Here is a 13,868-nt window from a genome sequence, read left to right as displayed (position 1 = left end):
TGCATCCGAAAATGTGCTCTGAAAGCTTCATTTGAACGCTGTCTGGCGTTTCTCAACGTGTGTCAACCAAAACCAGAAATCCTCAATCATAGTTTGGAGCAGTTCACATATTCGAGTTTCGAAGCAGCAGACACGGATACAGTTCATTCAGAATGAAAAGATTTACAGGCACAGATGAACTATCGTCTCTTGTTCTCATACTGTGTCTAATATTACCGTGTGGCCTGAAGTCTAAGCCATGTTGTAACTGAAAATGAGGAGATCACAGACAGGCTGCCAAATGACAGTATGTACTTTGTTTTCTTGTTCTCACAGAGTTCCAGGAAAGTATGACAGCGAGGGAGAGGATTGCAAGTCACGTGCAGCTCTGGTGAAATACCTTCTGTCTGATTCAGTCATCAACAAGAAACGTGAATGCGACTAAAGCGGGACGCCTTTTCACAACTCGAAGAAAGCGCAATCACGAACAGTGACCACTTCTTTGACATCTCAGATCGCTTTTGACCTTCCCTGAATATGTATAGGAACTAATTTTTGCACACCTCAAAGTGAGAACTGTTTGATTTACCCACCATAAGTGAGTCACATGTCCTTGATTCCCACATAGGTTTCCAACTCAGCTTGCAGCCAGGTGGCAGTTGTTCATGGCTCTGCTGGATAATGCACTATTATGGAGTAATAACATGAAAGTTGGAACTCTTATTGGCTCTGGGTTTCGAATAATCTTGCTACGTGTTCTGCCATTCTCGGATTCCAGTGCTAAACCAGTTTTTCAGGTCATCTGAGCAGCAGGAGAGTCGGCGTTTCTGGCAGGAGCAGAATTCATCATCTCCAGTGATCACTTTATCTGAGGGGAGAAAATGAGTAAAGTTTTATACAACGAGTAATCGGAATTGCATTCCGTTTCAGCATGGCAGCAGATATGGGCTAGCAAATTCAAAGCCATAGTTTCTGATGAGAACAACAAGTACGACCGCTCAGATAGAGCAATTCCTCCTCACCGCTTATTCTGCAGAACTGGTACAGTTGCTGTGAGTATGCTGCATGGTATCATCAGGTACATGCTCTTGGGATTCTAGTTTTGGCCTATGTGCTCGCGTGGCTGAGCAACCTGAGACTCTGATTTCAGATTCCACTTCTTAACAAGGCTCGTGTTTGTATCCCAGCGCGGCCACGTGTGCTAATGGATTAATCTGGCAACGTTTTGCAGGGATGAGTTTTGTTAAAGTTGAACAGAAAAAGTAGTCATTTCTACGAACCCGGCTGTGATGTGGCACAGCAGAAAACAACCAACATGTCAGTTCCCACGTTGGTTTCCCCTTCTGCTGTAGTTGTCACGTTCCCCTCCAGCTCGAAAGGCCACCAGCATAATATGCGACTTAAAAACAGGCTGCGCCAAACTTTCATATTCCAGACAATTTGCATTTTTCACAGTTTCTCTGGAAGTGAATGGAGATATTTATTTCCCTGTTGATGTGAAATTAGGTTCTACATTGAGTCTGCTCACAGTTTTCTGTTGTTGTTGCGAAAAGGAGGGAAATTGCGATACGAAACTTGGTTACTTTTCCATAATTTCCTTAATTTCTGTCCTGATGAGAGAGGCTGGTGATTGGTACTCTAGATCCGGTGGAGACATCAGCCCAATTGTTCACCTCGTCTAATCGAGACTGTAATTGGTAATCTTCACTTTTAATGGTTCATTGTTAGTCAGTTCTGATTCTGATTCAGTAAGATTAGGGAGGGTGGTAAAAAAGGAGGGGGGGTGGCATTGCTAATTAGAAATGGTATAACGGTTGCAGAAAGGAAGTTTGAGGGGGATCTGCCTCTGGAGGTAGTATGGGCTGAAGTCAGAAATAGGAAAGGTGCAGTCACCTTGTTGGGTGTTTATTATAGGCCCCCCAATAGCAGCAGAGATGTGGAGAAACAGATTGGGAAACAGATTTTGGAAAGGTGCAGAAGCCACAGGGTCGTAGTCATGGGCGACTTCAACTTCCCAAATATTGATTGGAAGCTCTTTAGATCAAGTAGATTGGATGGGGCGGTGTTTGTGCAGTGTGTCCAGGAAGCTTTTCTAACGCAGTATGTAGATTGTCCAACCAGAGGGGAGGCCATATTGGATTTGGTACTCGGTAACGAACCGGGACAAGTGGTGGGCTTGTTAGTGGGTGAACATTTTGGTGATGGCGACCACAATTCTGTGACTTTCACCTTGGTTATGGAGAGAGATAGGTGCGCACAACAAGGAAGTTTCTACAATTGGGGGAAGGGAAATTACGATGCTGTAAGACAGGATTTGAGGAGCATACGTTGGGAGCATAGGCTGTCAGGGAAGGATGTGGTGGAAATGTGGGACTTTTTCAAGGAGCAGATACGACGTGTCCTTGATATGTATGTACCGATCAGGCAGGAAAGAAATGGTCGTGTGAGGGAGCCTTGGTTGACGAGGGAGGTTGAATATCTAGTAAAGAGGAAGAAGGAGGCTTACATAAGGTTGAGGAAACAAGGTTCAGACAGAGCAGTGGAGGGATACAGGATAGCCAGAAGGGACCTGAAGAAAGGGATTAGGAGAGCTAAGAGAGGGCATGAAAAATCCCTGGCGGATAGGATCAAGGATAACCCCAAGGCATTCTATGCGTATGTGAGAAACCTGAGAATGACGAGAACGAGGGTAGGTCCGATCAAGGACAGTGGTGGGAGACTGTGTATTGAGTCGGAAGAGATAGGAGAGGTCTTGAACAAGTACTTCTCCTCAGTATTTACGAACGAGAGGGACTGTATTGTTGAAGAGGAGAGTGTGAAACGGACTGATAAGCTAGAAGAGATATCTGTTAGGAAGGAAGATGTGTTGGACATTTTGAACAACTTGAGGATAGACAAGTCCCCCGGGCCTGACGGGATATATCCTAGGATTATGTGGGAAGCAAGAGAGGAAATTGCAGTACCGTTGGCAATGATCTTCTCGTCTTCACTGGCAACGGGGGTGGTACCAGGGGACTGGAGAGTAGCAAATGTTGTGCCCCTGTTCAAAAAAGGGAATAGGGATAACCCCGGGAATTACAGGCCAGTTAGTCTTACTTCTGTGGTAGGCAAAGTAATGGAAAGGGTACTGAGGGATAGGATTTACGAGTATCTGGAACGGCACTGCTTGATTAGGGACAGCCAGCACGGATTTGTGAAGGGTAGGTCTTGCCTTACAAGTCTTATTGAATTCTTCGAGGAGGTGACCAAGCATGTGGATGAGGGTAGAGCAGTGGATGTAGTGTACATGGATTTTAGTAAGGCATTTGATAAGGTTCCCCATGGTAGGCTTATGCGGAAAGTCAGGAGGCATGGGATAGAGGGAAATTTGGCCAATTGGATAGAAAACTGGCTAACCGGTCGAAGGCAGAGAGTGGTAGTAGATGGTAAATTTTCAGCATGGAGTCCAGTTACAAGTGGAGTTCCGCAGGGATCAGTTCTGGGTCCTCTGCTGTTTTTAATTTTTATTAATGACTTAGATGAGGGAGTCGAAGGGTGGGTCAGTAAATTTGCAGATGATACAAAGATAGGTGGAGTTGTGGACAGTGAGGAGGGCTGTTGTCGGCTGCAGAGGGACTTAGATAAGATGCAGAGCTGGGCTGAGGAGTGGCAGATGGAGTTCAACCCTGCCAAGTGTGAAGTTGTCCATTTTGGAAGAACAAATAAGAATGCGGAATACAGGGTTAATGGTAGGGTTCTTGGTCAGGTGGAGGAACAGAGGGATCTTGGGGTCTATGTACATAGATCTTTGAAGGTTGCCACTCAGGTGGATAGAGTTTGTAAGAAGGCCTATGGAGTATTATCGTTCATTAGCAGAGGGATTGAATTCAAGAGTCGTGAGGTGATGTTGCAGCTGTACAGGACTTTGGTTAGGCCACATTTGGAGTACTGTGTGCAGTTCTGGTCGCCTCACTTTAGGAAAGATGTGGAAGCTTTGGAGAGGGTGCAGAGAAGATTTACCAGGATGTTGCCTGGAATGGAGAGTAGGTCGTACGAGGATAGGTTGAGAGTTCTCGGCCTTTTCTCGTTGGAACGGCGAAGGATGAGGGGTGACTTGATAGAGGTTTATAAGATGATCAGAGGAATAGATAGAGTAGACAGTCAGAAACTTTTTCCCCGGGTACAACAGAGTGTTACAAGGGGACATAAATTTAAGGTGAAGGGTGGATGGTATAGGGGAGATGTCAGGGGTGGGTTCTTCACCCAGAGAGTGGTGGGGGCATGGAATGCGCTGCCCGTGGGAGTGGTAGAGTCAGATTCATTGGCGACCTTTAAGCGGCATTTGGATAGGTACATGGATGGGTGCTTAATCTAGGATAGAAGTTCGGCACAACATCGTGGGCCGAAGGGCCTGTTCTGTGCTGTATTGTTCTATGTTATGTTACTTGAGCACTTTCCTGGCAGTATTGGTGCTCTAAGGCGCCAGTACGTTGAAAGCACCATTTGGAATTGACTCGCTGCAATTTGTGTGAGCAGCTCATGACCCAGACGACTCGCTCTGCCTCACAGACAGCATTCATGAGTCCGTGTGTATGAAAATATGTTCTCTTTGTCAGTTCTGTTTCTGTTCATGAGTTGTCAGTTTTTGGTTTCGCTGGAGACACACACACAGACAAAGACCCACACACACACATATATTTTGTGTGATGATTTTTTTTGGTACTTTCAGAGTTACATTGTACTTTGCTCAGAAACTACATACATTCATGTAGAACTCTGAGCTCAAAAACTGCATGAACTTACGTAAAACTCTGTTATCTCACTTTTTGGATTGGAATCAATCTAAACATCAGGTCATAGACAGAGAACGCAGGGGCTAACGCCTTCAACATATTGTCTAGCTATTACCATTGTTAACAGCTAACCCGAGAATGCAACTTTTAAAAACAGGCTTAACAGACAATCAATTCTTCAATGTATAATTTCAGTTACATCACACTGCAAATCTTTGCTATAAATTCTGTGTTACGATCGAGCCCTCCACAAACACCTAATGAAGGAGCATCGCTACGAAAGCTAGTGTGCTTCCAATTAAACCTGTTGGACAAAACCTGGTGTTGTGTGATTTTTGACTTGGTACAACCCCAGTCCAACACCGGCATCTCTGAATCACAACTTATTCCCGACAGCTTGCAAGTGTTTCCTTCGAAACTGCAGCTTTTGGAAACGTATTACTGGGACAAAGTCATTGCTCAATGTGATGGGATGCACCGTCAATCCCTAATTACTCGAGAGATTGAGATTTTGAGTTACTCCACAGAACCCTGGATGTCCTCAGTAGCGGGGTACAGGCATGATGACATGAGGCAAGGATTTGGATGAAGCGACTTTGAAGAAGCAGCGAAACATTTTCAACTGGGAAACGCGAGAACCTTGGAGGGGTAATTGCGGTGATCGCTTTCGCTTGTATTTTTGCCATTGTCCTTCCAGACAGATGCTGATCGATCACTGAATTGTTCTGGCAGGATCCGTGTGTGTGTTCTGGGTGCAACCAAGATTTAGTTTTCCTTCGGATAATTCACAAGAAGAGAATTAAATCTTCATTTCCTGACTGGGAATGAAAGCCTGTTCTGGGTAATGCAAACACAGACTCGGTTGCAGTGATGTCCATTGATACTGCAGTAGCCTTTGGGACCTGTACAAACTCTAGTGCCTGCTCTTCACGTCATAATCGTCCTCGTCAGTAGTGTTTCTCTCTCCAAGTTTCCAAGTCGGTTCATATTATCAACATTGGTTTCAATGTGAAGAAGGCAATGCTGTGATAATCTGCTGTTGTTCAGCAGATATATTGCAGCAAGTTAAGTAAAGACTGATGCTAACACGAGCTCGTTTTGAGCTGCGCTGATGTGTTGGCAGCAAGAAAGGCACCGTTCAACTCGCCTCATTCCGGATGACGGGCTCGAAATGACCAGTGGTTTCTCGCTGAATTAGTTCAGGCTCTGGAATGTAAAAACTTCAAGTATGAAAGTACAGTGAAGGGAAATGTCTCACAGAGTGGGGCATTCCAAGTGAAACAGTGACGGTGATTATGTTTGCTGATTTTTCACCTTGTGAAAGCTGTTTCCCTGATGTGGACGTTTACATTGCCTATAGACAAACTGTCACAGCCAGACCTGGTCTTTGGGTCAGTGACGGAATTGGTAACACGCCTGACGTCGAATTAGGGATTGTCGGTTCGCATTTAAAATCACGAGGATGCAGCGTGCTAGTCCATTCCTGTTGTCTGTCAGGAACGGAAGGGTTTGGGTTTTCGAATTTACAGTTTCTTTCGTCCACTTCAAATTCTAGCTTAGAGCAACCTCTCTCATTGTCTGTAGAACTGGCTTTGGTTTAACCAAAAGCTGCCTATTGGCGGTGGAACTTGCATGTTGGAGCGGACATCTGAAGTGAAGCCCAAGGAGCTGGTCAAATCCAGAGAACTATGGACTCTCGGGGAATGTGTCTGTGTGTCTCTTTCTGTGGGAGACACGACGTGGGTAATAACACAGTGTGACTATGTCAAACGTCAATCCCATTGTTGTGTCATCTAAGATCAAAGCGAGAACCTCACTGCCATTTGCACTGGAAACATCAGAACACATAAGGTTATGGATCAAAGCTGGAAACTGTGAATAAAATAGATGAATGTCTTTAAACCAGACTGCACCATGGGCCAAATGGGATTTTCCATTCTGCAAAACTTGAAGACGAATAGAAACCCATCTGCAGTGAAACTGATCATAAATAGAATGGAAAATTCATTTCATTGAGAATAAGTGCAAGAGCGTCTGTCTTCATTCCGTGTAATCTCGTAGTTAGGATTTGGAATTCTAACCGCAGTCGTGTTGGTTCTATTCTCGGACAGGGAATGCATGTTTTATTGTGCAAATATATCGTGGTACCAGTATTTCTTACCGCTGGTCCGAACCTGGTAATGCTTGGTTTTGTGCCAGGTTATCAAAAATCAAAAAGATACAGGTTTTGGAAATATGAACTAAAAACGAGAATTGATAGAGAAACACTCTTCAACTGGCAACATCTGTGGAGAGAAACATATTTTTTTTTTCCTTAAGATGGACAGGAAACAGGTTTGTTATAGATTTCTAGATTATACTGTTGGGAAAATGATAATCTTACCTGTCGAATCAGGATATTTATCAAAATCACTCTTGAGCTTACAAACATCGAATTTACAATCTTAAAAGGACTTAATCAGCTGTCATGCTACTTTCATTTTCCTGAGCTGGTGGAAGGCTATGTTTCAATGGCCACTTTTTGGATTGAGGATTGGCTGTCTAACAGAAGGCAGAGAGTTGGGATAAAAGGTTCTTTTTCAGAATGGCAGCCGGTGACGAGCGGTGTCCCGCAGGGTCCGGTGCTAGGGCCACAGCTGTTCGCATTATATATTAATGATTTGGATGAGGGAACCGGGGGCATTCTAGCGATGTTTGCCGATGATACGAAGTTAGGTGGACAGGCAGGTAGTACTGAGGAAGTGGGGAGGCTACAGAAGGATCTAGACAGGTTGGGAGAGTTGTCCAGGAAATGGCTGATGGAATTTAACGTGAGCAAGTGCGACGTCTTGCACTTTGGCAAAAAGAATAAAAGCATGGACTACTTTCTAAATGGTGAGAAAATTAATAAAGCCAAAGCACAAAGGGATCTGGGAGTGCTAGTTGAGGATTCTCTAAAGGTAAACATGCAGGTTGAGTCCGTGATTAAGAAAGCGAATGCAATGTTGTCTCTTATCTCAAGAGGGTTGGAATATAAATGCAGAGGTGTACTACAAAGACTTTATAAAGCTCTGGTTAGGCCCCATTTGGAGTACTGTGTCCAGTTTTGGTCCCCACACCTCAGGAAGGACATACCGGCACTGGAACGTGTCCAGCGGAGATTCACACGGATGATCCCTGGAATGACAGGTCTAGCATATGAGGAACGGCTGAGGATACTGGGATTGTATTCGTTGGAGTTTAGAAGATTAAGGGGAGACTTAATAGAGACGTACAAAAGAATACATGGCTTGGAAAAGGTGGATGCTAGGAAATTGTTTCCGTTAGACGAGGAGACTAGGACCCGTGGACACAGCCTTAGAATTAGAGGGGGTCATTTCAGAACAGAAATGCGGAGACATTTCTTCAGCCAGAGAGTAGTGGGCCTGTGGAATTCATTGCCATGGAGTGCAGTAGAAGCCGGGACGCTAAATGCCTTCAAGGCGGAGATTGATAGATTCTTGTTGTCTAGAGGAATTAAGGGCTACGGGGAGAACGCTGGTAAGTGGAGCTGAAATGCGCATCAGCCATGATTGAATGGCGGAGTGGACTCGATGGGCCGAATGGCTTTACTTCCACTCCTATGTCTTATGGTCTTATTTCCTTTTAGTTTCCGTTATTTAGCAGTCAGGCCGAATGGAGAATTGTTTCTTTCAGTGTCTGCCTCAATATGTGTCTTTGTTTTTTTTATATTTGTCTCTGTATCCTCCTGGGCCTTTTTCACATTCTCCGACTCTCTGGCTGTCCATATCCCTCATTTCCCATTTCTGCTCTTGAAAAGCCTGACATTCAGAGACAGTTTGAGATTCGAATTGCTGAGAGGCTTTCTGACGCCTGGCTGGAGTCGGTCGAAGTAGTCTCACATTCTCTGGATAATGCGTCTGTCACTTCGACCTGAGGCAAGGAGACATTTCTTCCTCAAAATCTCAAGACCCTTTCGAAGTTATAGTTGTATTCCTTATCCATCAGTAAAAGAAAGTAATTACATGATAGCTGAAGAAGAACAACGATGCATTTACTGTTGGTGCACAACGAATGAATGGTGACAGCAGAGAATGAGGGTGTTCATGTCGTGGTGTCAGTGCCATTACCACAACATTTCCCGGGAATGCTGAAGTGTCTCCTGCCCCACCACTTAATTTCCACAAAACTGGGAATGAAGGAATGAGAATAAGAGGATGAGAAGCAGAAGTGCTTGTGGAACGGCGGGAAGAATCTCCAGGTTAAAATAGTAGTTAAAAAGAGCAACCTACACTCCTGGATGTAAACCAGGAAAATGAAGCCGGAACACGAAATCAGAATGTACAGCAATTCAAACAGGACACTGAGTTTCTCGATCAGCAACACAATACTTGCGAGTAATAACGAGCTTTCAATACAATGAGCAGACACCAGTGTGATGGGAGCTGCTTTCACCAGCTAAGCCATGGCGCCATGTTAAGAGCCAGATTTCTCGTCCATATGTGCAATGCCTGAACCACTTGATCACAGGAATTCGAAAACGCGTTTTCTGTATTAATGTTGCTCAGTATGAATGGCAATCAAACTCTGCTTGTGCAAAAACAGACATTTCAATGCTGAGCATGCCCCACTATAAAGGCACAGAAAAAGACAGTATCCTCTTGCATTGGCATCCAACAGATATTTTCGTCTGTTTAAACTGACAGAATAAAGAGGATGTTCTCATCTCCTCTCGCGTCTCATTAACCACGTTAATACACACGCAGGGATTTTCAAACCAAGATGAACAGGCTCATTGTTGTGAATTGACAGCAGTGGTGTGTGAGTCATTGCGAACAGTGAGCAATAAATGCTGAACCAATAGCACTGACACTGAGCCTTGCACCGTCAGCTCCACACTCACATCTTGTGTCATGTCTCCTAGGCATCAGTGCATTTGACTTTAATTATTCTACCCTGCACCTCTCCTCAATTTATTCCCGACCGCTTGCAATGTCGAATTACAACATGCAATTAGTATGGAGGTACTGACAAGAAACCACTAGAGATGGAGTTCCTGGATTGCGGAGAGCAGGCAGACCCCAAACTGCTAACGTAACTCACCCAGGGAAGAGAAGATGGACCCCACTCTGTCAATGTAACCCAACCAGGGGACAGAAGTCTGACATCACACGATCAATGTGACTCAATGAGGAAATTATGGCCTGACCGCACTCTGTTAATGTAACTCACCCAGGGAAGAGTAGACTGACGCCACTCTGTCAATGTTAGTCTTCCAGGGAAGAGCAGACGGACCCAACACTTTATATGTAACTCACCCAGCAAATGGCAGACTGACACCACTCAGAGAAGAACAGGCTGTACCCATTCTGTCTCTGTCACTCATCCAGGAAAGAGCAGGCTGACCCCATTCTGTTAATATGACTCTCCCAGGGAAGAGCAGATGAAGGCCAATCTGTCTATGTGACTCAACCAGGGAAGAGCAATCTGACCTCACGCGATCACTTTAACACAACTAGGAAATTGCAGACTGACGCCACTCTGTCAATGCAACTCACCCAGGGAAGAGCAGACTGATCCCACACTGTCCAAATAACTCACTCCGTGAAAAGCAGACTGACGCCACTCTGTCCATGTAACTCGAACAGGAAAGAGTAGACTGATGTCACTCTGTCAATGTAACTCACTGAGGGAAGAGCAAACTGATGCCACTCAGTCAGTGTTACTCACCGAGGGAAGGGCAGACTGACCCAACACTCTCAGTGTAACTCAGCAGACTGATCCCACACGGTCAATATAAGTCATTCACTGAAGAGCAGTCTGACCCCACTCTATAAATGTAATTCACTCAGGGAAGAGCAGACTGATCCCATTCTGTCTATGGCACTCACTCAATGAATGAACACGAACCCCACTCTACCAATGTAACTCGCCAGAGAAGAGCAGACGGAAGCCAGACTGTCAACATAAATTATCGAGGGAAGAGAATACTGACCCCGCTCTTTCTGTTTCACTCAGGCAGAGAAGAGCAGACTGTCACCACTCTGTGAAAGACATTCGCCCAGAGAAGGGCAGACTGACCCTACTGTATCTGCGTGACTGACACAGGTAAGAGCAACTAATCCAAATCTGTCAATGTCTCTCCGTCAGGGAAGAATACCCTGACCCCTCTCTGTCCATGTAGCTCACCCAGGAAACAGCAGACTATCCCCACTCTGTCTATTTAAGTTCACAAAAATCCTCTGAAGTACGTCCTATCCAGACACTCTCCACTCTCTGTAACCGTGAGCGTTCAATGGCGAATCCAAATAACCTGCAAATGTTCAGAATGTGGCAGCAAATCGGAGCTACCACACAGAAATTGGGCGAATGTGCAAACTTCCATCAGGCAGTCACCTAAGCCTGGAATGGAAACCAAACCCGACAGCAGTCATGATTATAAAATGGCAGAACAGAAACCCAGCAAAAAGAATTGCGTCCCTGTGTGTTGCAACGATTCTGAGTATTAATTAAACCCCCCTTTCTGTAGTTAATTTTCATTTTCATCACGGCCAACCTTCTTCAAAGCAGAGCACGCACTTGCTTTTTTCAGACTTCTGATATTCCGCATTCATCCCGGTTTTTACCTAATCATGTTTCTGACTTTACAAACTACGTCATAACAGGTTGACAACTGCAGAATGAGCTTTGTTCCGTTCCCCACTGATGTTTGCAGTAGTCATTCAGCATATTCGAGTAGGACTTGATGCGCTTGCGGGTGGTGTATTCGCGGCATTATGGCTTTTCTTTTCGTTTTCGGTCTACTATTACAAGTTCATTGCGCAGACTTCTGAAGAAGACTTTTTGGAGTCGAAATGTTAACTGTGTTTTCTCTTGAAAGACAGAAGTAGCTTTATTTCTGTTCTCTTATAAATTGATCTTCTTCTGATCTTTGCAAGTGAAATAGGGTGCATTACTATTGCTCGGTTTTAGTTTCAAAATCAAGAGAAACATGAAGGAGACAATATCAAAGAACACAAAGTTCTGATTTGTTAAGATAATTTTTGCAGCAATGGTGGACATGAAGGTCAAATTAAGATAACGGTTCAAGAACATTTAGTCTGGAAGTAATATGTGACTTTAATTCCATATATATGTTTCCGTTCTTCCAGTACATCTTTTTGACTCCCAGAAAACATTGATTGTTTTCTGTATTCACTTTGTTTCGCGATATCTGTCTTCTGGTCGACCAGAGACAACTTCAATTTGCGTCTGCATTGAATAAGATTTCGCTCTTTCTTTCGAGAAGCAATCCTATGCATTCTGTAACATTTATCATGCTGATGGCTAAGAAGTTCAAAATGAATTACGGTTTATGGATCGTGAGCAAGAATGAAGTGATCCACTTGCGAACAGATGTCACCACGCCCGATTCCTACATCGGGCCTGAACGGTCCATTGGCAGAGTCTGCAGAAAGGAAATGTCTAAGGGAACTAGTCCTTTGTTCAGTTTGATTTGATACCAATGGTAGTGCTGTGTTGGGGCAGAAATGTGTCAACATCTCTGACGTTAGAGTCAAAATTTAAGTCACATCTACTCCATGGAGTGTCCTGTCATATCGGAACATGCTGACATGAAAACATCTAGCACTGATAGCAAAGGTTTTTTCATTAAATTGGGAGTCTGTTTAACTGAGCAATTCAGACAGCCAAGGTGAATAATTGGCACTTGGTTCTTCAAGCTGAGCTCTCCACACCAACTGCTCCAACGGAGGTCGTGGATAAGATCCCCATCGATTATTTTGGTCAATTTTAGTCTCAGCAACAACCTATTGTTCTGAACAATGTTACACCACAAACAGAGGGCTAAGTGTGATTTTCATCGTTAATTTCTAATTTCAGTTCTTAATGCACAGTTTCTTACGAATGTTGACAGCAGATGACTGTTAACATTCCATTTCTCATATTTCCAGAAAATTCCGCTGATATCGCCTTGCCTTATCACACCTCAAGCCAGGAACCTGGACCAGTCGATTTCCTTTCCACACATGGAGTTGTTTTTTCTAATTCATTGACTGCTGATATAATAGATAATTGCCCTTGAGAGTCAGCTGTACATTAGGTTGAACTTTCTCAGCTTGACTTTCAACTGATCCTAAAAAAAAACTCATCACCTGCAGGTAAATGTATTGCATTGCTTCTTGTTTTGCTTAATTTCATCCCCCCGCCCCCCACCCCCGCCTCCCGAATATCCAAATTTCACGATAGTTCGACAAATGTTTGGAAACTGATTCGTGTTGGAAGTTGATGGATTTTTGTGTCTCGACATATAATTTATTCAATTTGACATCTTGAAGTTACTTCGGATTCTTCACAGTTGAAAATTTACTTTCGATTGAATGCAAAGCTCAAGCTCCACGAAATCCAAATTCTGCAAAGGAATTAATGACTTTTAAAAGAGTCAACGCTGTGAGCAGGATTCGAACCTGCGCAGGGAGACCCCACTGGATTTCAAATCCAACGCCTTAACCTCTCGGCCATCACAGCTGCATCCACATTGCCCATTTTCATAGTAAAAGAACTGAATTCATGAAATGCGTAATTTGTTTGAAGAACAAATTGTCAAGACCCAAAGATTTCGCCAAATCCTTTGCAGAGACCGAGACGAACGTTACCTTAGCAGATTGACAGGCTTTCACCGCAAACTAGATGCTGACACAGCTGAAGTTGTGGGAATGATTCTACATTGAATTATAGAGTCACGGATGTACACCACACGAAGTGAGGATCATTGTCTCACTGCGTGCGATCGATTTTGACTCAATTGCTCGTCATCTGGTGCCAAAGTATATATGCTGTTGTGTTTTAATATTCATCGAAATATGGTATTAGAAATATTGATGCTAAGTCCATAAACACTAGCTACATTTGTAAAAAAAAAAATCGTAATTAGAAAGAATGCAGAACCAATTTAAAGAAATGGATCCAGCAACGAATCCGTTAGTTCTGACATCAGGTAATGAACTTGTGAGCACAAGAGAGGAAGATTGACCGAAGATTTGGAACTTGAAATCGTCTTGACGGAATTATTTGCAAAGTTTTTGCGATTGTTCTGGAGTCATCAAGTCCTTGAACAATACAACATGGAAAGTGGCCCTT

The 13,868-nt window shown here is 43.9% G+C and overlaps 1 non-coding gene across 1 annotated transcript; it reads right to left on the bottom strand.

Annotated features, from left to right (window-relative positions):
* Positions 1-13,174: 13,174 nt before the first annotated feature.
* Positions 13,175-13,256, bottom strand: trnas-uga (transfer RNA serine (anticodon UGA)). Its single transcript has one exon. It is a non-coding gene; the product is annotated as a tRNA-Ser (tRNA).
* Between the last annotated feature and the right edge of the window lie 612 nt (positions 13,257-13,868).

The sequence above is a fragment of the Chiloscyllium punctatum genome, chromosome 29 (assembly GCF_047496795.1).
Source record: "Chiloscyllium punctatum isolate Juve2018m chromosome 29, sChiPun1.3, whole genome shotgun sequence".
In the NCBI taxonomy this organism is placed as follows: Eukaryota; Metazoa; Chordata; class Chondrichthyes; order Orectolobiformes; family Hemiscylliidae; genus Chiloscyllium; species Chiloscyllium punctatum.
Note: the sequence above shows the minus strand (reverse complement) of the source record. Positions and strands in the feature narration are given on the sequence as shown.